Source organism: Mesoplodon bidens (assembly GCF_964165515.1).
Source record: "Mesoplodon bidens genome assembly, chromosome: 9".
NCBI lineage: Eukaryota > Metazoa > Chordata > Mammalia > Artiodactyla > Ziphiidae > Mesoplodon > Mesoplodon bidens.
Window position 1 is genome coordinate 73,691,674 of NC_138166.1, and position 23,015 is coordinate 73,714,688.

The following is a 23,015-nucleotide window of genomic DNA, read 5'->3' on the forward strand; positions in this document are numbered from 1 at the left end:
GAAGCAGTTTGCATCACCACTGACTTTCTGAACATGACCTCTGACTGGTCACCATTTGTCTGTGCTCTCATTTTTTTAATTCTTTGTTGGCAAACCAAGGTTAATCCAGAGTTAGTGCCTTTCCTTCTACGTACATACACTAATAGTAATTATGTTTAGACTCTGAGGTTGTTAAACAAAAGGTAAAAATCTGGCCAATGCAAAAGTGTTGGAACCATCTTTGTTATACATCAGAATACATTAGTTATGTGTAATAGTTACAGTGACTCAAATTAAACCTTTCAAACATTCTATCATTTTTCAATGTCACTAAAACCTAGATATTCCTGCTTAAACTGTTAAATATTGTAGCCTTTTCTAAATCACCAAATTTACTTTTGGATTCACTAAATATACTATCCCTGAGTCATTAAATCAGTCAGTCATTGGAATAGAAAAAAGAATTTTATCATATTTGAACAAGGCAGTAGTTAATAAGAACCACACACTGGAATACTTTCTTTCTAATATAATGTCCCCTTATATATAATACAAGTAGTAAATTGTTTGCTATATTCGCTCCAAACTTACTGGCTTCAGTAAAATTTTAGTTGATACTTAATTTTTTTAAGTCATTTTCATCAGACTTTGGAACTGTTTTTATAGCTGAAGAAACTGATCCACGAGGGTTAAGCGCCAAAGCCCTCATCAAGTTAATGGTAAAACCTAGAATTGCAGTAATTACACAAACACACATACTCACATACACATTTGTAAAGGGCTATTCATAAAGAAAAGTTGATCAATGAAGAAAATATTTTTTTTAGTGCGTTATTTCACAAGATGGGTTAATCCATTTGTATTAGTTTCAAACCATTTAGATTAACAGATGAAATGGATAAGATAGTTGGGAAATAATGCTGTACTATGCTGTATAAAAATGAAAGATTTTTTTCCTGTTTTCTTTCCCAAAATGCTTTTACCAATTTACCACAAGGTAAAAAACAGAAAAGAAGAGGAGAGGAGAGGAGAAGAAAGGCGAGGAGAGAAAAAGAGAAAGAAAGAAAAAAAAATTAATACAGTTTCAGGGAGGAAAGTATTTTTTTTTTTTTTTTTTTTTTTTTTTTTTTGCGGTACGCGGGCCTCTCACTGTTGTGGCCTCTCCCGCCGCGGAGCACAGGCTCCGGACGCGCAGGCTCAGCGGCCATGGCTCACGGGCCCAGCCGCTCCGCGGCATGTGGGATCTTCCCGGACCGGGGCACGAACCCATGTCCCCTGCATCGGCAGGCGGACTCTCAACCACCGCGCCACCAGGGAAGCCCCTAGGGAGGAAAGTATTGATAGAAAGAATTATGAGGGCAGACTTCTGGGACTTTCTGCAAGTTTTGGTCTTTATTTCTCATCTTCTGAAAAGACAAGAGACTCTCCAAAAGGCCCTCTCTTAGGACTCCTGGCTCTCTGTCATCTGGTGCTTCCCTTTCTCTCTCACATTCCCCAGGTCCCCAAAGGAGAGCTCAGGAGTTGTGAAAACAGAGACATTGGAGAGAGGGCATTCCTGTTCCTTTTCACAGTGGGAGGTCTTGGTTCTACCCACAGTCCACCACGTAGGCCATCCAGACTGCCTAGGACCCATGCTCCAACCTGTGTAGTGTTTTATAGACCGACAATGTAGGTGGTGTCAGCACCTTTATTCTGCATGGCAACATCCAGTCCCCGAGTGTCAAGCAGAGGGGTGGCCGTGTCTTAGGTTGTGGCTGACTTTGTGGATGGAAAAGAAGGGAAAATTAAAGGAAGCCTTAAGTTATCCTGCCCCACGTTAAGAACTGCATCATTCACCACAGGACCATGGACAGTTTATAATGGCTGCAAGGGGAAGTGCAGAGTTCTAGAAAGAGACAGACTTAGGCCTGTTGTGTGACTCTGGATAAGTTACATGATCTCTCTGAGCTTCATTTCCCTGGACGTAAACTGGGAAGGATAATACCCATCCTGGAGTCTTTTTTTATGAGGACCTAAGTAGAACCTAAGTAGAACTCAAAGACATGACTGATACATAGCAGACATTTAATAAATGAGAGCAAAGTATGTTATACCTTTGCCTGATTTGGGGAAAGAGGCAATAAACCGGATGTGAAAATGAACCAAATCACTAACAAAATTGCAGCACCCTGTTGGAGATGGTAATTTATTTTCAATTTCTCTGCCTCCAGTCTCCTAGACCTTCTGATTAAAATCGTGATAATTGCAACTTCAAGAGCCTAGCAGTCTTGTTTTGTCCTCAATATTGAATATGCTTACTTATATTTTTAGATAACTTAACATTGCATGTTTTATTTTTAGAGAGCCCAGCCACAAACAAATGACCAATAGAGATCAACATAAAAGCAGTTCATACTGAAAGTGCCCTCTTCTAACCCTTTGTAGCTGGTATTTCCATTCTTTAAGGCAAGTTTTCCCAAAGTACATTACCTATTGAACTTATTTTATAGAAAATTGCTACTGAAGATGTTAAGAGGAAAAAAAGCATGTTTTTGTTTTTGTTTGTTCTGTTGTTGTTTTTCCATGTGATTTCCAGAATCTTCAATATTCTAACTTGCATGATGTATCTCTAAAAAGGTAAGAGGAGTCCTATATCCCCAAACTGTATTTGCCAACAGAGATGACCTGAGGAACTATCACCTGAACTCTTCTTGTCATTTTGGAGACACATTGTCCATAGGCACCATAATAGGGGCATTGGGGCCAGGGAAGGAAGGAGAGCAAAGAGGATCCAAGAATAAGAGAGGGGACACAAATCCTAATGCCTAAGAAAGCGACCTCAAGATCAGAGGTAGGCTGGATGCATTACAAGAGAAGATGGGAAGACAATGGCAAACCACTGGGAGGACAATGGCAAACTGCAGAACATATCCTCTGTCTACACAACTCACACTTTTAAAAAACATTCTATGGGCCTGTGCATGTCTGTGGGCCCTGCCTTCCACAGGTTGCCAGCAAGAAGCCGCTGTTCTAAGAAGGTTGCTTTCATTTTTGTTTCACAAACAGCGCCATGTGAATGAACTTAAAGAGTGCCATCAAAAATCCGAATTGTTATCTGTTGAAGGGAGAGCAGAAAGGATGTGGCATGTTTAGAGCAGGTTTAGAGCAGCTGTTCCTCTCTCTCTTGACCATGGCTACCATTAGGCCTACCTCAGGGTTAAGAGATGGGATCCTCTTTATAGTTTAGCACTATGTGTTATTCACAAATACATGGAAAATAATAACTCATGCCTTTGAGCACTTATATTTTACCAGACACTATTTCATGTGCTTCACTTATAGCTTCTCGCTTCGTCCTCACAATTATTTTCCCCATTTTACAGATATGGCACAGAGACTTTAAGCCACTGACCTACAGTTGCATAGCTAGCAAGCAGCAGAACTGGGATTGAAATCCAGGCTGTCTGGTTCTAAAACCCACACTCTTTTTTTTTTTTTTTTTTTTTTTTTTGCGGTACGCGGGCCTCTCACTGTTGTGGCCTCTCCCGTTGCGGAGCACAGGCTCTGGACGCGTAGGCTCCGGTCACGCAGGCTCAGCAGCCATGGCTCACGGGCCCAGCTGCTCCGCGGCACGTGGGATCTTCCCAGACCGGGGCACGAACCCGTGTGCCCTGCATCGGCAGGCGGACTCTCAACCGCTGCACCACCAGGGAAGCCCCTAAAACCCACACTCTTAACTACTGTGCTAGACTTAGTCTTGGAGATGTCTTGCTTCCCATTTGAGAGGTATATCAGCTTTGAAGCCTTCTGGCCCCAGGTGACAGAAACCCTGCCTAACAGTGTCTGGAATGAGTATTTTTTCCACAAAACAAGAAATCTGGAAGCAGGTGTCTACTGGCATTGGTGCTACAGCTCAGCAGTGTCAGAGCCAACTTCTCTCCTCATGGTCACAAGACAGCTAGCTCTCTGCCGGATATTACACATAAAATCAAGAAAGCAAGAAGTGGGAAGGAGTGGCACAAATTTATTACATCCCTTTAATCAGAAAACAGACTTCAGCTTAATCTCACTGCCAGAGTGACATTACATGGTCATGTCTGACTGCAAAGGAGTCTGGGAAAGCAAGTATTTCTCCTTTCCAGCCCTAAGAGTGGAGGGAAGCAGAGAATATCTAGTTAGGAACAGGTGCTGGCCTAGCCAGCCAAGAGCGTCAGCCACAAGGGTTTGGTTTCGTTCGGAAAATACCAACAGAACTTCATCATACAGTGTGTCACCCATGCCGTGGACCCAAGGAAAGTTAAACAGCAACAATTAGAGTTTGCCACAAAACCAAAATGGAATTGTAGAATTCCTATTGCTTTTTTTAAAGTATCTGCTTCTATCTAAAACCAAATATGTGAAATTATACTTCTAACCCTTTTCCTGAAAGGGAAACCTATCTAGTAGTGTGTAAAAACTATTTCATTTTCACACACTCAGATACTTTTTAGTTACATTATTCTTAGTTACGTTATTTTTATTAAATGTTTTCTCCTTATTTATGGTTAATAAATCAAAAAGACAATTTTTAATCCAGTTTCAAAACTGGATTGAAATTTGTCAGTAACTAGAAAGTAGGAAACTTCAGGGCTGAAAATACAGAATAGGTTATGTGGATTAATAAGCTATTTTATTTTCCAGTTTGCATTGGCTTTGCTGGGTCTTTCTACCACTTTAATTGTAATTTTTTTCTTTTATATTTTTATCATAGCACACAAACTCAGAAAACCTGTTACGGCAACTACATAATGCAATCTAAAAATCCAGTTAACATATTGCTATGGAAACCAGGAAACAGAAAAATAGAAACAGTACTCTAATTCATTTGGACAGCTATGGCTAGGTGTGTGTGTGTGTGTGTGTGTGTGTGTGTGTGTGTCTAAATTCATTAGTTTATTCACCTTTTCTTTAAAGTTGGTCCTGAACCCAAATATATAACTGATCTGTCCATAAATAGGACCAATGCCCTTCAACCAGTAAATTTGCATTTTAATGTGAAGTAGTCCTTGTTAAATTGTGTCACGTGATATGAGGAGGTCTTCAGTAGGACTGGGTTGTTTATGTAAACTTGCCAGCCTGTAGCCTCTTGGCACAGTGTGAAGAACACCTGGCTGGGATTTGAGAGCTGGGTTCTAATCACTCCTCTTTTACTAACCAGTTGTGTGACCCTCTTAGGAACTCTTAGGCACTCAGTTTCCTCATCTGCAAATGGTTCCATGCAGGGCTCTAGTATTACGTAACGAGAACTTTCTTTTTCCACAAAACTGGGGACTCATGAGGTAATCACTTTTGAGGGTTGATAGTGCTCTGTGTAGTTCATGGCAGATAAGAAGCTCTCAGGAAAACGGTAAGTATCCTAACTATATTTTCTGTTTTTCATTCTGTGGTCATTCCCGAACCCACATAGTAAATGTTGTTTCGCCCCTTGACGCTCACTAACAGCCGCCATTATCTGACCAGCCTTTGAGAGAGTAGGAAAGGAGAGCTGCTAAGTCCTCACAGGAGAGGCTGTTCCTGTGAGCTTGTTACCTGCGAGTGTTTTATTTCCTCTTGAAGGTTAATGCCAATTTTTATACTCAAGACACGTGAGATATTAAAAGCTACCCTAACGCAAATTAATCCACCAAACCCCCAACCTTTTTTAATATCATCAGATTTCAACATTCAAGAATTAAACTTTTGTGCAGTTGTGCTTCCTCACTGCTGTTTGTTAATCAGCCTGTTTCCTGCTATGAACGAGGGAGGGTGGGGAACCGTTAAAGCAGCAAGTTTCCTCAGGATTAAACTCCCGTGTTGTTTCTCCTTCCAGAAATCTGAGGTATTACAGTCGGGGATAATCGCTGCATAATGAAATCATTGGGACAATTCGTCCATCCACTCCCTACCTCCGTCCCTGACAATGAATTCCTTGCTTGTGTGGTGCCCAAATCTCCGCGTCCCCGCGTCAGCGCCCGGCGGCTAACAGAGACGAGACGCGGGAGAAGGTCCTCACAGCAGAGCCTCGCGCTTTTCGCGCCGGCAGCGCGCGGGGGGTGGGGGAGGGGCGCCGTGTGCGCGCCTAGTGCTCTCGGTGCGCCAGGGCCGCAGGCTGCACGGGCACCAGGAGGGGGAGACTCGGTCCCGCTTATCTCCCGCTGTGCTAAGTTCAAACTGCCCGAGCTGGTGGGGAGGAGAGTGCGCGCGGCCAGGGCGAGTAAACTTCTACTCCACCTAGAAAGTTTCACCTTGTGGGCGGGGGAGGGGCGGAGGAAACGCGACCCCCGCGGGGCCCGGCGCTGCGCGCGGGCGGCAGGAAGGGCGGGGGCCGATTTCCCCCTCAGGGTGTTGTTGCCAGTCCCCACCTCAGCGGTCCTTGGACCCGTGGACGAGGTGGACGGACAGCGCACGAGACAGACGGACACGTGCAGGGGCGGGCGGACGAGAGCACGAATCGTGTCTCCTGGCCTTTCCTCCCGGCTGGACGCGCCCGGGCCGCGCGCGCCGATGCCCGGCTGAGTCACGGCCCGGGCAGCGCGCGGGTGGGAAGGGGCGGAGGGAACGCGGGTGGGAAGGGGCGGAGGGAGCGCGGCCGGCGGGAGGACGGGGCGTTCGGCTGGGCCCGGCCACAGGTGACCCGGAGGCTCTCGCCGCCCGCGGCGCCCAGAGCGCTTTGTGACCAGATGCGAAGCCCAGCGGAGGGCGCGAGCCAGATGCGGGGCGACAGCTGACTTGCTGCGAGGAGGCAGGGAGGCGCGGAGCGCGCGGGTGGTCCCTACGTGGTTGATCCCTGCCCGGTTGACGTCTCCTCCGCCGGCTCCTGGGCGCCGCAAGGTAAAAACTACAGCCCCTTTCGTATCCTGCACCCCATCTTCCGTCCCTGCCCTTCTGCTCATTGTTCCCCTAAGAGACCTGACTGCTGTTCCAGAGGGCAAGACCCGGGAGGTGGGCGAGAGTTTAGGGGCTTCAGAAACTGAAGAGCTGTGGCCCCAGGGGCGAGGTCGAAACTAGAATGGGGCTTTTCGTTTTAGGGGGTTGCTTCTGACAGCCACCTGTGTGGAGTGGGGCGCTGGGGTGGGCGATGGTGTATGACTGTTATGGCCCAGCAAGTTTCAAGGCTGTGATCTGACTAAGCCTTTACAAAAGTGATCTGGTCACCCTGACGGAGGGTGATGTGGCCAGCAAGCTTCGAGCCAGCAGTTTCCTTGTTCCCATCCTTGCTTTATATCTGTATTACGTGGGGCCCCTTCCAAGGGGCAGGTGTTTCTGTGAGGGTCTGAATTCTTAATTTCTGGCAAATACACGGGGCTTGTTGTGACCTATCGTTTTCAATCTTACCTTATCTCTCTGCTGGGGCTCTGTGGAGGACATCTGTCTTATTAGGTGACATAGATTATAACCAGAGGTCGGGCAATCTGGCTACGACTGTTACTGACCCAATAATTAAAGCACGAACGAAAGGATTTTCACAGACTATCTACAATGCAGAATTTACTCCAAAGTACGGTTTCCCATTTCATACCTTTTATGTTTTAAAAGAGCCATTTACTAACTCGGCAGTTGGAGAGAGTTCCTGTGGCTCATGCATGAATAGTTCTGCCCAGTGTGTTTTACCTTATCACAGTTTTATGTGCAAAGGAGCCCTGGGGTAGAATGAAATATTGTCAACTTTCTTAGGCAAAATAATCAGGATACTTTAATTGCCAAGTTAAGACGTTCGGTGAATATGAGAGGATTGTAAAAACTGACGTTGGAGAGAACATAGACTATCTGGACCCTCTCCTGAATTTTAAGAACACTGTTCACATTTTGTAGAGTTGGGTGGAGGTTTATTTTGTCACTTCCATCAGGCAGACACATGCACATTGCCATGCAAATGGATTCAGAAAAACATTTTCCTTTACAGCTAAACTATTATAGCTGACTAATGAATTTTTTCTGCATGAAGATGATCTGAAAATGATGTACATCGTGTTTCTCTGTGCCTCTGGGATATAAATTGTGCTTTTATGTAAACTGTAAGTGGTGCTTGGATTATTTACAGGTACATAGTTTTTCTTTCTAGCTCCAAGCTTATTGGGCTTTGTTTTAACATGTAAACTTCCATAATGGAACAGAAAGTGAGGTGCTTTGGTTCCAGTTGTAGACTGCAAGTCTGTGGTGTATTCAGTGTTCATTCTTTTTGAGTTGCTGAATAATACAAGTAAAATTTACATCACTCATAAGAAATTTTTGTAGTACCAAAAATGTGGCTGATTGCCTATAAAATTTACTGGTGTTTTAAAAATTCTGTTCAGGTTTCAAACTTAACAGTGCATAAACCTATAGTTATTAACCTAAATATATTTTGATTTTAACATAATGGAATTTATGGCATTTAGAAGATCATCTGCTGACTACTGGTTTTTCAAAGATTGCTTTATTCTTAATACATCACAGTAGAGGTTTACATTAGATTTACTTTCCATGACTTCAGAATTAGTGGTTGAGGTTTATCTGAATGATAAAGATGTATAAGATTAACCATAGCCAGTTAGTATGAAAGTTCATAACTAATATTTTCATGACTTTTAAACCTACAATAAAAGAAAAATGACACTTTTCTAAGCAGCAGAAAAACCCTTATAAATCGCTTTTAAGACTATGACCCACTATAATCTTGAAATTCTTTAAAATTTGTTCCAAGGAGAATTAGACTAAGAAATACATTTCAAAAATCAATTTCCTTAGCTGTTGGTTAAAGAAAAAAAATAGTCCAAAATAGCATTAGTCTGATTTTCCTTTTGCACATCTATATGATATCCTCAAAAAAACTTTTTCTCAAATGTGGTCATCTCAAAACAAAGTGAATAATTCAAAAGGGCTAACATTCTCTCAGGACACACACCTTTCTCTAAGTGGCTGCACTAGTGCCTATAGTGACACACCCATGTTGAGTAACAGTTCCCTACAAATTCAGAGCACCTCCCATCTCTCTGCCCCCTTCCTCCTCATCTCTTCCTCTTGGTTTGGTCAGAGCTGCTTCCAAGCTTTCTCTGCCCCCACTTCTTCCCTCTAATTTCATGTTTTCTTCACTGTCATTAGTCTCACCAGAATCATCTACGCTTTCCTTTCCCATCATCCCCAATATTTCTCTTGAGCTGCTATGTTTGTTCATGGGATACTGAATTTCCTAATTGTGCTACCTTAAGGGGAGAAAATATGCAGAAACTCAAGTGCCAGGGAGTTTACCTCACAGGTGTATGTTGAAACTGGTGTCTTTGACTCTGAGCCCTCAGGGCAGAGTTTCTTCATGGGCTTTGCTCAGTGCAAAACAAATAGTCACCTCTTAGTAATAAATGATAGATATACTGACTAATGTCAATTCAGGATCACTTTGATTCCCTGTTCTTAACAGACTTACTGCCAGGCCCACATTTGCTTCAGCAAAAATAGCTAAGAACTGTAGGTTAAACATCATATGTGTCTGGTACTAGAGGAACATTTTTAGAAAGGAAGAAGTGAAATATCTGCCCTTGAAGAATTAGATATTCAGATAAATAAATCTCGTGCAAAATGGAATCAAGGTCCGTAATTGTTAAGTGGACATTACAAGAGAGTGACAGCCTTGGAAGCCATCCCACTTGCTATTAAATAATAGAAATTTTTTTAAAATCAAAAGATTGGAACTTAGCTCTTAAAATTTTGAAGCTGCTTCTGAGTATATCATCTTTCTGATACTACAACAACCTTACAGAATAGGCAAGGCTGGTTTCACTATCTTAACCTCCCCATGTTATAGACAGGGAACCCGTGCATGAGCCTAGCGTGCATGAGCCTAGCCCCCATGCTGTCTCAACAGCACCACAGCCTCTGCCCAGCCATCAAGGAAGTTTAACTCTTTGAAGCATTTTGCACTGAGGCGTACATTGGGATCCTTAGGTTAGTGATAAATGATGACTGTAACATTTCTAGTCTCGGGACTTTTTCTCACCTTCTGTTTCTCCAGTTCTCTTTTTCTCCCTTTCTCTTTTTGTAGTAAAGCATACCAAGAAAAAGCTCCATTCATATGTGTGGGGCATTCTCCTATTATCAGATTAAGAGCTGTGAGTAATTTTGTAATCTACCCTTCTATCAGAAAGCCCATTCTCAGATATCTCTTCAGCTGTGTTTAACAGTTTAGTATATTCCCCTTGGGATTTGTTTCAATAAAAACATCCAATAAAATCTGACTACTTTGCTTTTCAAGGGACAAAATGAAGAATGTGTTTTTATAAGCTGCAAAATATAATTGAGAGAAAAATCACACGTGTGGCATTTGTAACAGGAGGTGTGAGCACAGTGAAATTTCAAAAAAAGTGAACTGGCTAATTGCATACCCAAGTATACATGTTTCTCCTGTGATTGTATAAATTTGTGCAAGTATGTTTATACAGGTTACTCCTGTTGTTTTAAATTTCTATGATAAATTATGTAGCTATAGGGCAAATAGAAATTATATAAGAGTTTATGAGCCATGTGGATTATATAATGGTCCATAGGATTTGAAAAGTATTTCTTCTAATATAACAAAGGATTATTAGGAAATTTGGCCCAAGCAATTGTGAAAAATGGTCAGAGAATCACAGGTTCTAGTGACAGCCAGGTTCCTGTACTCTAAGAATGTGACTGAGGATTTAGGCATTCAGGATAAGTTGTTATGCACCTACCAGGCATGATTCTAGACTCTGGCAATGCAGCAGAGAATAAAACGGACAAAAGTCTCTGGCCTCATGATGCTCTGTTCTAGAATGAGGAAGGCAAACAGTAAATAAAAACACATAAATAAGATGTATGTGAAGTGGTAATGAGAGCTATAAGGAAGCATAAAGTGGAAAGAGGAGTAGGGACTGTCAAGGCTAAGAGGGAATGGGCTGGTGACTGAAAAATTCAGTAGTGGGGTCAAAGAAGGCCTTAATTCAAAGGTGGCCTTTGAGCTAGAACCTGAAGGAGATGAAAGAATAAGGCAGAGCTTCTCCTTCGCATTCCTTGGGAGTGTCATTCTCATTTTTTATCTCTGGAATTGTGCAATGCACAGCCTGCACAACGGTACGTGGAGTCCCTGGTCTTTTATGGGAAGCACCTGGACAGTGCCTGCCATACTTCATTACAGTCTCAAAGGTGAAGATGAAGGAGAGGCCCACATCCCTTGGTTTGAGGGCAATGAAAGAAAAGAACCATGGTATTTTTCTTGCATTTACCTGGTCCCATCCCCACACCCCATCCTTGATCAGGGAAATTGCTCCATTCAGACCATTTTCCTTCTTATTTTCTGCACAATGACCCTGACCCAGTGGAATCTGATGAGACTAATACCCATAGCTTTGTCACAGATCCCTTTCATAGTATAAATCTGGAGACAGCAAAGGAGGCAATTGCTGATGGTTTACAGCTTCTGTCTGCTGTGTACTTCTTTGCCTTCTCTCTCTCTCCTTCCTTTTCCCTTTCCAGTGTTAAACCACTATGTTGGATTTTCTTCTTCTCTTCTTTCTTCCCCCTATGCCTTGTTTGTATCCTGTATGAAGATTTGCAAACAGGTAACCTAAATGAGTAAAACTAACCAAAAACTGGGACCAAAAACCTGCTCAGAAAAAGTCCTGCCTAAGAGGGAGCAGCCACTGCTTGGCATCATCAGAGTGGCCGTGAGGCTCAATGAGTGGCATGGGCCCATGTGGTTGTGTCTTTCAGCTTTTCAGAAGCTAGAAATCTCTCAATTTTAACATGTTGACTCAGCATCTTTAAAATTGTTTGAGCTAGAGAGACAAAATGTTTGCAGGCTAGATTTACAATCTTGGCCACAACTATACCTGCCAAGTGGTCCCCTGTTTCACCCGCAGGTGCTGTTTAATTCGGCAGCATGCACAGCCAAAAAGCCCCAGGACTGCTTCTGAAAAGTATTTTATCTTTTAGAGTTCTCAGCCCTTTTTCCTCACTGGAAAATTAGCGACTAAAAAAAAAAAATTCCTAATTCATCATCTATCGGCACATACTTATTTTCCTAAACTCATCAACCCACATACTTTCTATCAAACTATGTACATTTCTAAACTATAAGAGTAATGTAGTCATTTCATTCTTACACTGCAGCAATAATTTCCTGAAATCTAAATTCATCATAACTTTATATGTAGATTTCCTATTTCATTTCCAGGTTCTCATTCAGAATAAACTCTGTTTAGAATGCTGGTGCTTTCTCTGTTTTGTTTTGATTTTTAAGACCTGCCTGGACTTCACCAGTTGTTATTCCTCCACCACTGAAATTCAAAATGTGCACTGTGTTGGTTTTGAGTACCCTTTAAAAGCCATTAGATCAGTGTTGCAGTCTATTTTTCCAAAGGAATAAAAGCTCACAGGTTGTGCACTAACTTGTTTCCTTTAATCCTAAAAACTCAGTGAAATACCCAGGCTAGCGGCCTTCCGGAAAGCCATTGTGTTAGAACGGAAGATCATGTACTGTATTTCTTCCTACTATTTTAAATGCAAATATAATAATATGTCATGAAACAGTGCACATATTAAGATCAGTGGCCTTTTCCTGTTTTCAAATTATCTCTTGTTCTCTGATAGCTGGAAATCTGAACCTAGCACCTAGAATCTCAGTCCAATTTTAAAGTTGTATATAAAAAAAAAATAATTGACTTGGAGGAATTAAAATGTACTCCAATTGTTCAATAAGACCATGGGTTGTTTCTGGTTTTTAATATTTTATTGAAAATATCAAGAAGAGCATTCAGAGCTAGAGACCTTTGAAGTAATGTAGTCTTCACAAATGAGACAGGTGGAGTAAATTTGTTTAGCAGAAGGCAGGTTGTCTCCTTTGAGGCCTAATCATGTGGGAAAGTAAAACCCAACCAAGTTTTATGTCCATAAGACAGCTCAAACTATCTTTAAAAATAAATTTTGGCTTTTTGGGGACTAATGTACATTTAGACCAACATTTTACCTCTTAAAATTTAAACCTAGGGGTCTTTTAAAGGAAATTTAATCCATGTGTTTTTGATTCACTAAATCCTAAATCATCACCCATAAACTGTGTGTCTCTCTAAGCTCTTTGATGTCTAAGAAATCTTTGAAACCATGTAAGGCCCCTTTTGTTCCAGAAAAATAGGAAGTTGGTTTTTGTTAAGGGTCAGTAAACAGCATCTTCAAAAATCTGAGTTAGGTCTAAAATCCTGCAACCATAACAAAATGGATGTTTGAATGAGTACTAATGCATTTTTCTGATGCAATGTGAAAAATGTAAGTACTTTTAAGGACCTTGCTCACTATTGGTATTCCATTGTAATCCTTATTAACCTCAAGGAAATTATTTTGGAACAACTCCTCTTTCTATTATAATATAAAGTCCAAATGTTTATCATTTTATCCTGGCACACAGTACGTACTCAGTAAATATTTTGTTAAATGTTAAATGAATGACTTCTTCTTCTGCCCAGAACCTTCTAATGTCAGTCTTTTTATTCAGTATCAGTATCCATCTGTCATGTCTTGGAATGAGATCTATTCTGAGTCAGTGACCTGGTTCAACAAATTTTAAAAATAAGCCATCTAACTAAATATACGACATTTATTGAAATTCATTCTGTACCATGACGCAACAGCCTTGCAAAGAGTGCTGAAAATAGGAAGGAATTTCTAGGTTAATTTGATTAAATATTCAGTTGTTACCATATGCTTTCTGAAAATTGATTTTTTTTCCCTTTTACTGTTCCTGCCATCCTTCCTCCCACCTTGACATGCTTACTGATTGAAAGCTTTGCACAGAAAAGGGCAGGTCATTTGTATCTATAAGCAAGAGCAGCAAGTTCAAACAGGCTTGGAAAACATAATGCTATAATCATAAGTTGCCATAATATAGGAGGGGAGAGAGGGGTACTCAGCAATAATAGTGGTGTTGGGTTTTGCTCCAAATTACATAGATAACACATCTTTGAACTCTATTGTGTGGGGGAAAAAAACACCTTACTGTAGTTAGATTTCCTGTTTGTGAGTGTGTATTTTCTGGTAACTAGACTTCCCATATAGACTTGAAATAAGTATGTAGCTTTAAGTGCAATTGAAATCCACATGATTAGAGTACTGAAGGCTATGGAGACAGCAACTCCTTCTCTCTAAAAGAAAGAAAGTAATATTTAGAAGGCATAGTACTGAAGCATGGTCATTGACATTTTTCATGATATCATGTTGTGAATTTCTAACAACTCATCACATTTTGTCCCCTGAAAACCTTTCCTGATCAAAAGTGTGTTGTTTCTTTATGACACTGAGTTGCCAGAATTTTTTGATTTTTTATATGTTGGTGGGAACAAAAAGGAAAATTGTGCTATTATGGTCTTGAAATGGAGGTTTTCTTAGGTGAATCTGAAAGTTTGCTGCTGAATACATATATTATCATTAAAACTTGTTTTGAAATTTAATTGTAGATAGCACTGTATAAGGAGTAACTTATTTATGCAGTTTTCACATGCTTAATTTCAATTTCAGTGGTTGACCAAACCATCAGTAATAATTATATATCCATGTGTTTGTACACATTTACATTTATAGGATTTTTTAAACTCTAATTAAAAGGTCTCACAGCTTGATAAATGAGCAGTCAAATGCCTCTGTATTTGTACATTTGGAAAAATGTAATTCAATTTAAGACATTTTTGTGCTAACTCTCATGCTACAAGTATAGGAAACAGATAATGAAGAAGACCTGCAGGTTTTACCAAGGTAATGGGTAAGCAAGGTTAAAGAAATGGAGAGGTGGGTGGATACGCTTAAGGGTCATGGATTTGGGTGCACTGCAAGTCATGAAGAGAGTGTCCCATTAGGAATCAGGCTGCCACCTTCCAAATAGGAAAAAGGCTGGTCAGAACTGAGTGGGGAATCAAGGGAAGCTCACAGGAAAATGGTAGGCACATGATAAGCAAAGTCGAAGCCTCCTCCAACTCTGTCACAGGTGGTTTGATTCTGGGAGAAACTAGGCTATCATCTACCCATTTCTAAATCAGCCCTCTTAGTCTGTCCTACCCTTAGCTACCAGTAAGAATAGCAGGAATATGTAGCAGAAAAAGAGGGACTTATATTCTGAGTGTCAGAGGCGTGTCCTATGCACTCTTTTAGCTACTCAAAAACACTGTAAATGAAATTCTGTGTTCTCAGAAGGAATCACAGTATTAAAAGAAAAACCCAGCTTACAAATGTTTTATACCATTTTCATGACTAAAATTTTCTAGCATATCAGGGCATTATAATCCATTTGTTACTGTTGGGATCAAAAGTTATGGCCCTTAAAACTATATCAATAATTATTTTCCATTGGGATATCATCTGCAGTGTATGTATATTAGCTTTTCTTGGGGATATTATCTTGAGACCATTTCTTTGGGTCTTGATTGTACAGAGTTCATGCTTTAGTGTGCATAAGAATTGTACTTCTTGTGTTCTAAACTTATACAGTAGTCTAAAGAGTTAAGGAAAGCTTACATCAGGGCCTGCCTTCACTTCCTGTCTTTTGGCTACTCTTAGAGTCTTAGGTGAGCAGCTGTCATCTGATTCTGGCCTCACATTCAGGCAGAATCCCTCCAGCTCCTGCTGAAGGGCACACTGTCCAAAGTGAGCTTGTGGCCTGACCACTCTCTAGTTAAGATAAAGACAGCAGACAAATAGAAGCATTCAGGGCCTGTGTGAAACTTTGGACCTAAAATATTACCCTAGCTGTTTTTTTTTTTTAACTGAGAGTAAAAGTGTACAGTAAAATATCTTAAGTTCTATTGAATTATATAAAGAAGCAATCAAAGCAAAGGTTGTTGACAGAAGAAAGCTTTCTCCTAACAGAAATGAATATGCATTTTGGACTTTTTAAAATTCACTTTCTGTCATGTCAAAATTAAGATACTTCTAAATTTTATTTCAGTCTCACTAACACACATTTGGATTGTTCATTGAAATTTGTACGTCAAGGTCCAATGACTTTAAACATTCTTATAGTCTTCAAATAGCTTACCAAAAAGTTCTTTAGGGCTTCCCTGGTGGCGCAGTGGTTGAGAGTCCGCCTGCCGATGCAGGGGACACGGGTTCGTGCCCCTATCCCGGAGGATCCCACATGCCGCGGAGCGGCTGGGCCCGCGAGCCATGGCCGTGGAGCCTGTGTGTCCGGAGCCTGTGCTCCGCAACGGGAGAGGCCACAGCAGTGAGAGGCACGCGTACAGCAAAAAAAAAAAAAAAAAAAAAAAAAAAAGTTCTTTAAATGACCAGGAAAGTGCAGATAAATCCCCAGACAGTTTCATTAATGACAATGAAAGGTGACAGCTCTTGAATCTATGTCATAACTTGATTAATTGCTTTCCAAATGTTATTAAAGATTCTAAATGAATAACAAGACTTGTATTTAGGATCAAGTCTCCCTCACAATTCCTAAATGGGTTTTAATTTTCAGACTTAGATAATTATTATATCTGATTCATTTCTTTCACATCTTTAGACTGTTGGTCTTACTGAAAAGAGAACAGAGTATCTGTTTCAATATGTTTTTCTTTTCCCTGAAGTTATTCCTTACATATTTCAATAATAATGGTTTTGAAATAAAAATAATCAAATGCTGGCATTTCCTCTTAATAAACGTTCATAGATCTGATGAATTAACAAACATTACAAAGAATTCACTACAGAGGTTATGATTATGGGACCATTTAATCCCCAAATCTGCCATGCTGACTGTTTAGATACTCAATGAAAATGAGCATTGTGCATTAGGATAAGTATTATCTCAAGAGAACTTTATTCTTGTTTTGGTCATTGCCCATTTTGGCCAATTCATAGCACCTGCTTCTCTTACCAGCAAATCTGTTTACTTGTCTTTAGTCTCATTTTTACCCTTTCCCACCACAATGATTACAAACTTCCACTATTCCCTCAAGCTCTTGAATCTCTTTGGCTCCCCTTCTTCTCAGTGTGGTATCTTCCCTCATAGTTTAGAGAGCAAACAGAAGCCTGAATAGTTTCTATGTCACCCGTTATTACTTCCTTGCTTCTCTGTCAAATGATGAAATGGTCTTTTCAGCCTATGGTCTTGATCCCATTCTTCCCCACATCTTCCAACACCTTGCTCCATCTATGCCACCTTCCCTACCAATCCCTCTCATCTTTAAAATCTCCATCGCCTTTTTTCATTCAGCCCTTACGCAACTTGCTTCTAGAAAGAAGCACACACCCTGAGAAGATCCTTAATATACAGTTACCTTAAGTATTCACTCCTATTTCTGCCTTATCCTTTAAATAAAGAATTCTTGAAAATCACTGTCTCAGTTTTTCTACTATCATTCATTCTTTAACTTATTCAACTCAAGCAGTCTCTTCCCCACTCCCAAGAAAATATCCTCACTCTAATCACTGGAAACCTCATTGCCAAATCTGACAGACACTTCTGTTATCCCACTTGACCCCTCTATGAGATTTGACACTATACATCTTGCTTTTCCTTTCTTGAAATTTCTCAAGCTTCTGAAATACCACTCAAACATTTCCTTCAGCCTTTAGATGTAAAGTTTAGATTCTGGTCTTTAGGGTTCCATCTGAATCCCTCCTTTCTCTTACTGAACATGCCCATGGCTGATCTCATTTACCTCCATGACTTCAAATACACCGATGGACCAATGGTTCACCAATTGCTATCTCTAACTCCCTCTTCTCTCTAAACCACTGTGCCCATGTTGTTAGTCACCTTAAAGACACTGCCACTTGAATGACCAACACTCAGTTATTAACTGAACTATTATTTTTGCCCCAAAACTCTTCTCTGCCTATTTTCCTTACCTTTGTTTATTACACCCAAAGTAGACATTTTTTAGCCATCTTTCATTTCTCAGTCTCCTCAATGGTCAGTATTGATGTTGCATCATTGTCACATAAATTTCTAATCTAGTCCATTCTTTCTGTTATATCCATACTGCCAGAGTTTTTATTCAGGATCATTCTTTCATGTATTAATTCATTCCATTATCTATTCTTCAACAAATTCTTACCAAGTGCCATGTAATGGCAGTATGCCAGGGGCTAAAGATGGAGCTTATAGTCTAGTGGGAGGTATGAATAAGTAAATTACAACACAACATTATAAAGTCCAGATAAGGCGGAGGCAGGTTTGATGTATGAGCACATGGGAGAGTTCCTAATCCCTTCCTAGAGGGCAAGAGAAGCATTGGAGAAGGCTTCCTAGAAGAAATGTTCCCTAAGATGAGACTTGAAGAGAGAGTAAGAGTTAACCAGGCGAAGGTGAGGGCAGAGGTGTTCCATGAAGAGGGATCTATGTGCTGAAACCCAGAGTGGAAGAACACATGGCTTGCTTCAGCAACTCAAAGAAGGACAGGGTGGCTGGAGCCTGTATTTCTAGGGAGGAGATGGCAAGTGGCAAGGCTGGAGAATTAGGCAGAAGCCAAATCATGCATGGCTTTTAAGCTGTGCTAAGGAGTTGAACTGTTTTTAAACATAAAAATAACATAATATGATTGTCTTTTTAAAAAGACATCTCTGTTACGTTGGGGAATGGATGATCAGGGACAAGAATGGAGAGGGAAGACCAGGTAGGAAGCTGTTGTAATAATCCAGATAAGAAGTGATACTGCCCTGGGGATGGATGCAGGTGGACATATTTAAAACACCTGTAGGTGGGAGTCAAGCATGATGTCTTGGAAATGTGGGAAATGGTCGGCACCAAGATAGGATATGGAATGGGAGAACAAGTTTCATGGGAGTAGACGGAGGTGCCAGACGGTATACCCAACTGCTCCTTCTTGGTCACCCTGCTCTCTCCAGCCTGTTGGCGTCAGTGAGCCCTAGCACGCGGTTCTCCTCTCTTCATTCCCTATGCTCCTTTCCTTGGTGGTTTCATCCAGTCTTATGGCTTTCATACTATTGATATGCAGACAACTTCCTAATTTAAATCTCTACTCCACACCTTTCTCCCCAACTCCAGGACTCAAATATCCAACTGCAAACTAAACATTCCCATTTAGATGTCTAAAAAGTATCTCAAACATGAACAAAACTACTGATGTTCACACATCCCTGCCAAACTTGCTCCACCCTCCAGCTCCTTTGTAACTTGCAGAACCATTCTCCCTGTTACAAAAGCCAAAATCCTTGGCATATTCTTGACTCCTTTTTTTCCTCACACACCTCATCTCCAAATCCATCTGCAAATCCTTTTAGCTGCGTTCAAAATATAACCAGAATTCAGCCACCTCTCATCACTTATTCCTTCCTCTTGGCCTAGGCCACTGCCATCATTTACCTGCACTATTAACAGCAGCCTCCCAACTCCCAACCAGCCTCACTTCTCCATTTTAGCCCTATCCCACCCACCCTGCCACCAGCAATCTTCTCCCACACCCCCTCAAGTCGATTCCATTCAAATATAATCATTCCCTTGCTCAACACTCTGCAGTGGCTTCATATTTCACTCCAATAAAGGCCAAGGTCTCACAGTGGCCTACAAGGCCCTGCCTGATCCGATTCTTTGTCTTTGCTGATCTCATCTTCTAGTCACCGAGGTCCAGGCTTACTGGCCCCTTTGCTGTGCTTCAGACACACCAGGCATAGCTGTATTTAGATGGCTAAGTCCTCTCTTCCTCCAACTCTTTACTTAAAAGGCAACTGCCCAGTTTTTCTTTTTTTTTTTAACTTCTTTATTGGAGTATAATTGCTTTACAAGGTTCTGCTCGTTTCTGCTTTATAACAAAGTGAATCAGTTATACATATACATACGTCCCCATTTCTCTTCCCTCCTGCATCTCCCTCCCTCCCACCCTTCCTATCCCACCCCTCTAGGTGGTGACAAAGCACCGAGCTGATCTCCCTGTGCTATGCGGCTGCTTCCCACTAGCTATCTATTTTACATTTGGTAGTATATATAAGTCCATGCCACTCTCTCACTTCGTCTGAGCTTACCCTTACCCTCCCCATATCCTCAAGTCGATTCTCTAGTAGGTCTGTGTCTTTATTCCCGTCTTGCCCCTAGATTCTTTATGACCTTTTTTTTTTTTTTTAGATTCCATATATATGTGTTAGCATACGGTATTTGTTTTTCTCCTTCTGACCTACTCCACTCTGTATGACAGACTCTAGGTCCATCCACCTCACTACAAAGAACTCAATTTCGTTTCATTTTTTGACTGAGTAATATTTCATTGTATATATGTGCCACATCTTCTTTATCCATTCTTCTGTTGATGGACACTTAGGTTGCTTCCATGTCCTGGCTATTGTAAATAGAGCTGCAATGAACATTGTGGTACATGGCTCTTTTTGAATTATGTTTTTCTCAGGGTATATGCCCAGTAGTGGGATTGCTGGTCGTATGGTAGTTCTATTTTTACTTTTTTAAGGAACCTCCATACTGTTCCCCATATGACTATATCAATTTACATTCCCACCAACAGTGCAAGAGGGTTCCCTTTTCTCCACACCCTCTCCAGCATTTATTGTTTGTAGATTTTTTGATGATGGCCATTCTGACTGGTGTGAGATGATATCTAAATGTAGTTTTGATTTGCATTTCTCTAATGATTAATGATGTTGAGCATTCTTTCCTGTGTTTGTTGCCAATCTGTATATCTTTGGAGAAATGTCTATTTAGGTCTTCTGCCCATTTTTGGATTAGGTTGTTTGTTGTTTTGATATTGAGCTGCATGAGCTGCTTGTACATTTTGGAGATTAATCCTTTGTCAGTTGCTTCATTTGCAAATATTTTCTCCCATTCTGAGGGTTGTCTTTTCATCTTGTTTATGGTTTCCTTTGCTATGCAAAAGCTTTTAAGTTTCATTAGGTCCCATTTGTTTATTTTTGTTTTTATTTCCATTTCTCTAGGAGGTGGGGCAAAAAGGATCTTGCTGTGATTTATGTCATAGAGTGTTCTGCCTATGTTTTCCTCTAAGAGTTTGATAGTGTTTGGCCTTACATTTAGGTCCCTAATCCATTTTGAGTTTATTTTTGTGTATGGTGTTAGGGAGTGTTCTAATGTCATTCTTTTACATGTACCTGACCAGTTTTCCCAGCACCACTTATTGAAGAGGCTGTCCTTTCTCCACTGCATATTCTTGCCTCCTTTGTCAAAGATAAGGTGACCATATGTGCGTGGGTTTATCTCTGGGCTTTTTATACTGTTCCATTGATCTATCTTTCTGTTTTTGTGCCAGTACTGTCTTGGTTACTGTAGCTTTGTAATATATAGTCTGAAGTCAGGAAGCCTGATTCCTCCAGCTCTGTTTTTCTTTCTCAAGATTGCTTTGGCTGTTTGGGGTCTTTTGTGTTTCCATAAAAATTGTGAAATTTTTTGTTCTACTTCTGTGAAAAATGCCAGTGGTAGTTTGATAGGGATTGCATTGAATCTATAGATTGCTTTGCGTAGTATAGTCATTTTCACAATGTTGATTCTTCCAATCCAAGAACATGGTATATCTCTCTATCAATTTGTATGATCTTTAACTTCTTTCATCAGTGTCTTATAATTTTCAGCATACAGGTCTCTTGTCTCCTTAGGTATGGTTATTCCTAGATATTTTATTCTTTTTGTTGCAGTGGTAAATGGGAGTGTTTTCTTAATTCCACTTTCAGATTTTTCATCATTAGTGTATAGGGATGTAAGAGGTTTCTGTGCATTAATTTTGTATCCTGCTACTTTACCAAATTCATTGATTAGCTCTAGTAGTTTTCTGGTAGCATCTTTAGGATTCTCTATGTATAGTATCATGTCATCTGCAAACAGTGACAGCTTTACTTCTTCTTTTCCGATTTGGATTCCTTTTATTTCTTTTTCTTCTCTGATTGCTGTGGCTAAAACTTCCAAAATTATGGTGAATAATAGTGGCGAGAGTGGGCAACCTTGTCTTGTTCCTGATCTTACTAGAAATGGTTTCAGTTTTTCACCATTGAGGACAATGTTGGCTGTGGGTTTGCCATATGTGGCCTTTATTATGTTGAGGAAAGTTCCCTCTATGCCTACTTTCTGGAGGGTTTTTATCATAAATGGGTGTCGAATTTTGTCAAAAGCTTTCTCTGCATCTATTGAGATGATCATATGGTTTTTCTCCTTCAATTTTAATATGGTGTATCACATTGATTGATTTGCATATATTGAAGAATCCTTGCATTCCTGGAATAAACCCCACTTGATCATGGTGTATGATCCTTTTAATGTGCTGTTGGATTCTCTTTGCTAGTATTTTGTTGAGGATTTTTGCATCTATGTTCATCAGTGATATTGGCCTTTAGTTTTCTTTCTTTGTGACATCTTTATCTGGTTTCGTTGTCAGGGTGATGGTGGCCTCGTAGAATGAGTTTAGGAGTGTTTCTCCCTCTGCTATATTTTACAAGAGTTTGAAAAGATAGGTGTTAGCTCTTCTCTAAATGTTTGATAGGATTTGCCTGTGAAGCCGTCTGGTCCTGGGCTTTTGTTTGCTGGAAGATTTTATATCACAGTTTTAATTTCAGTGCTTGTGATTGGTCTGTTCATATTTTCTATTTCTTCCTGGTTCAGTCTTAGAAGGTTGTGCTTTTCTAAGAATTTGTCCATTTCTTCCAGGTTGTCCATTTTTTTGGCATATAGTTTCTTGTAGTAATCTCTCATGATCCTTTGTATTTCTGCAGTGTCAGTTGTTACTTCTCCTTTTTCATTTCTAATTCTGTTGATTGGAGTCTTCTCCCTTTTTTTCCTGATGAGCCTGGCTAATGGTTTATCAATTTTGTTTATCTTGTCAAAGAACCAGCTTTTAGTTTTCTTGATCTTTGCTATTGATTCCTTCATTTCTTTTTCATTTATTTCTGATCTGATCTTTATGATTTCTTTCCTTCTGTTAACTTTGGGGTTTTTTTGTTCTTCTTTCTCTAATTGCTTTAGGTGTAAAGTTAGATTGTTTATTTGAGATGTTTCTTGTTTCTTAAGGTAGGATTGTATTGCTATAAACTTCCCTCTTAGAACTGCTTTTGCTGCATCCCATAGGTTTTGGGTCGTCGTGTTTTCATTGTCATTTGTTTCTAGG

At 40.5% G+C, this 23,015-nt stretch overlaps 2 protein-coding genes across 3 annotated transcripts in view; one reads left to right on the forward strand and one right to left on the reverse strand.

Moving 5' to 3' along the window:
• TFEC (transcription factor EC) overlaps nucleotides 1-5,997 on the reverse strand; it is a 663,356-nt gene extending 657,359 nt beyond the window's left edge. For both annotated transcript variants that reach the window (XM_081243616.1, XM_081243615.1), the window contains exon 1: nucleotides 5,883-5,997. The gene's annotated coding sequence lies outside the window, so the exon portion shown is untranslated. The remainder of the gene's footprint in view (nucleotides 1-5,882) is intronic.
• Nucleotides 5,998-6,554: 557 nt separating this feature from the next.
• Nucleotides 6,555-23,015, forward strand: part of MET (MET proto-oncogene, receptor tyrosine kinase) — a 129,051-nt gene continuing 112,590 nt past the window's right edge. The window contains exon 1 of the mRNA XM_081244452.1: nucleotides 6,555-6,807. The gene's annotated coding sequence lies outside the window, so the exon portion shown is untranslated. The remainder of the gene's footprint in view (nucleotides 6,808-23,015) is intronic.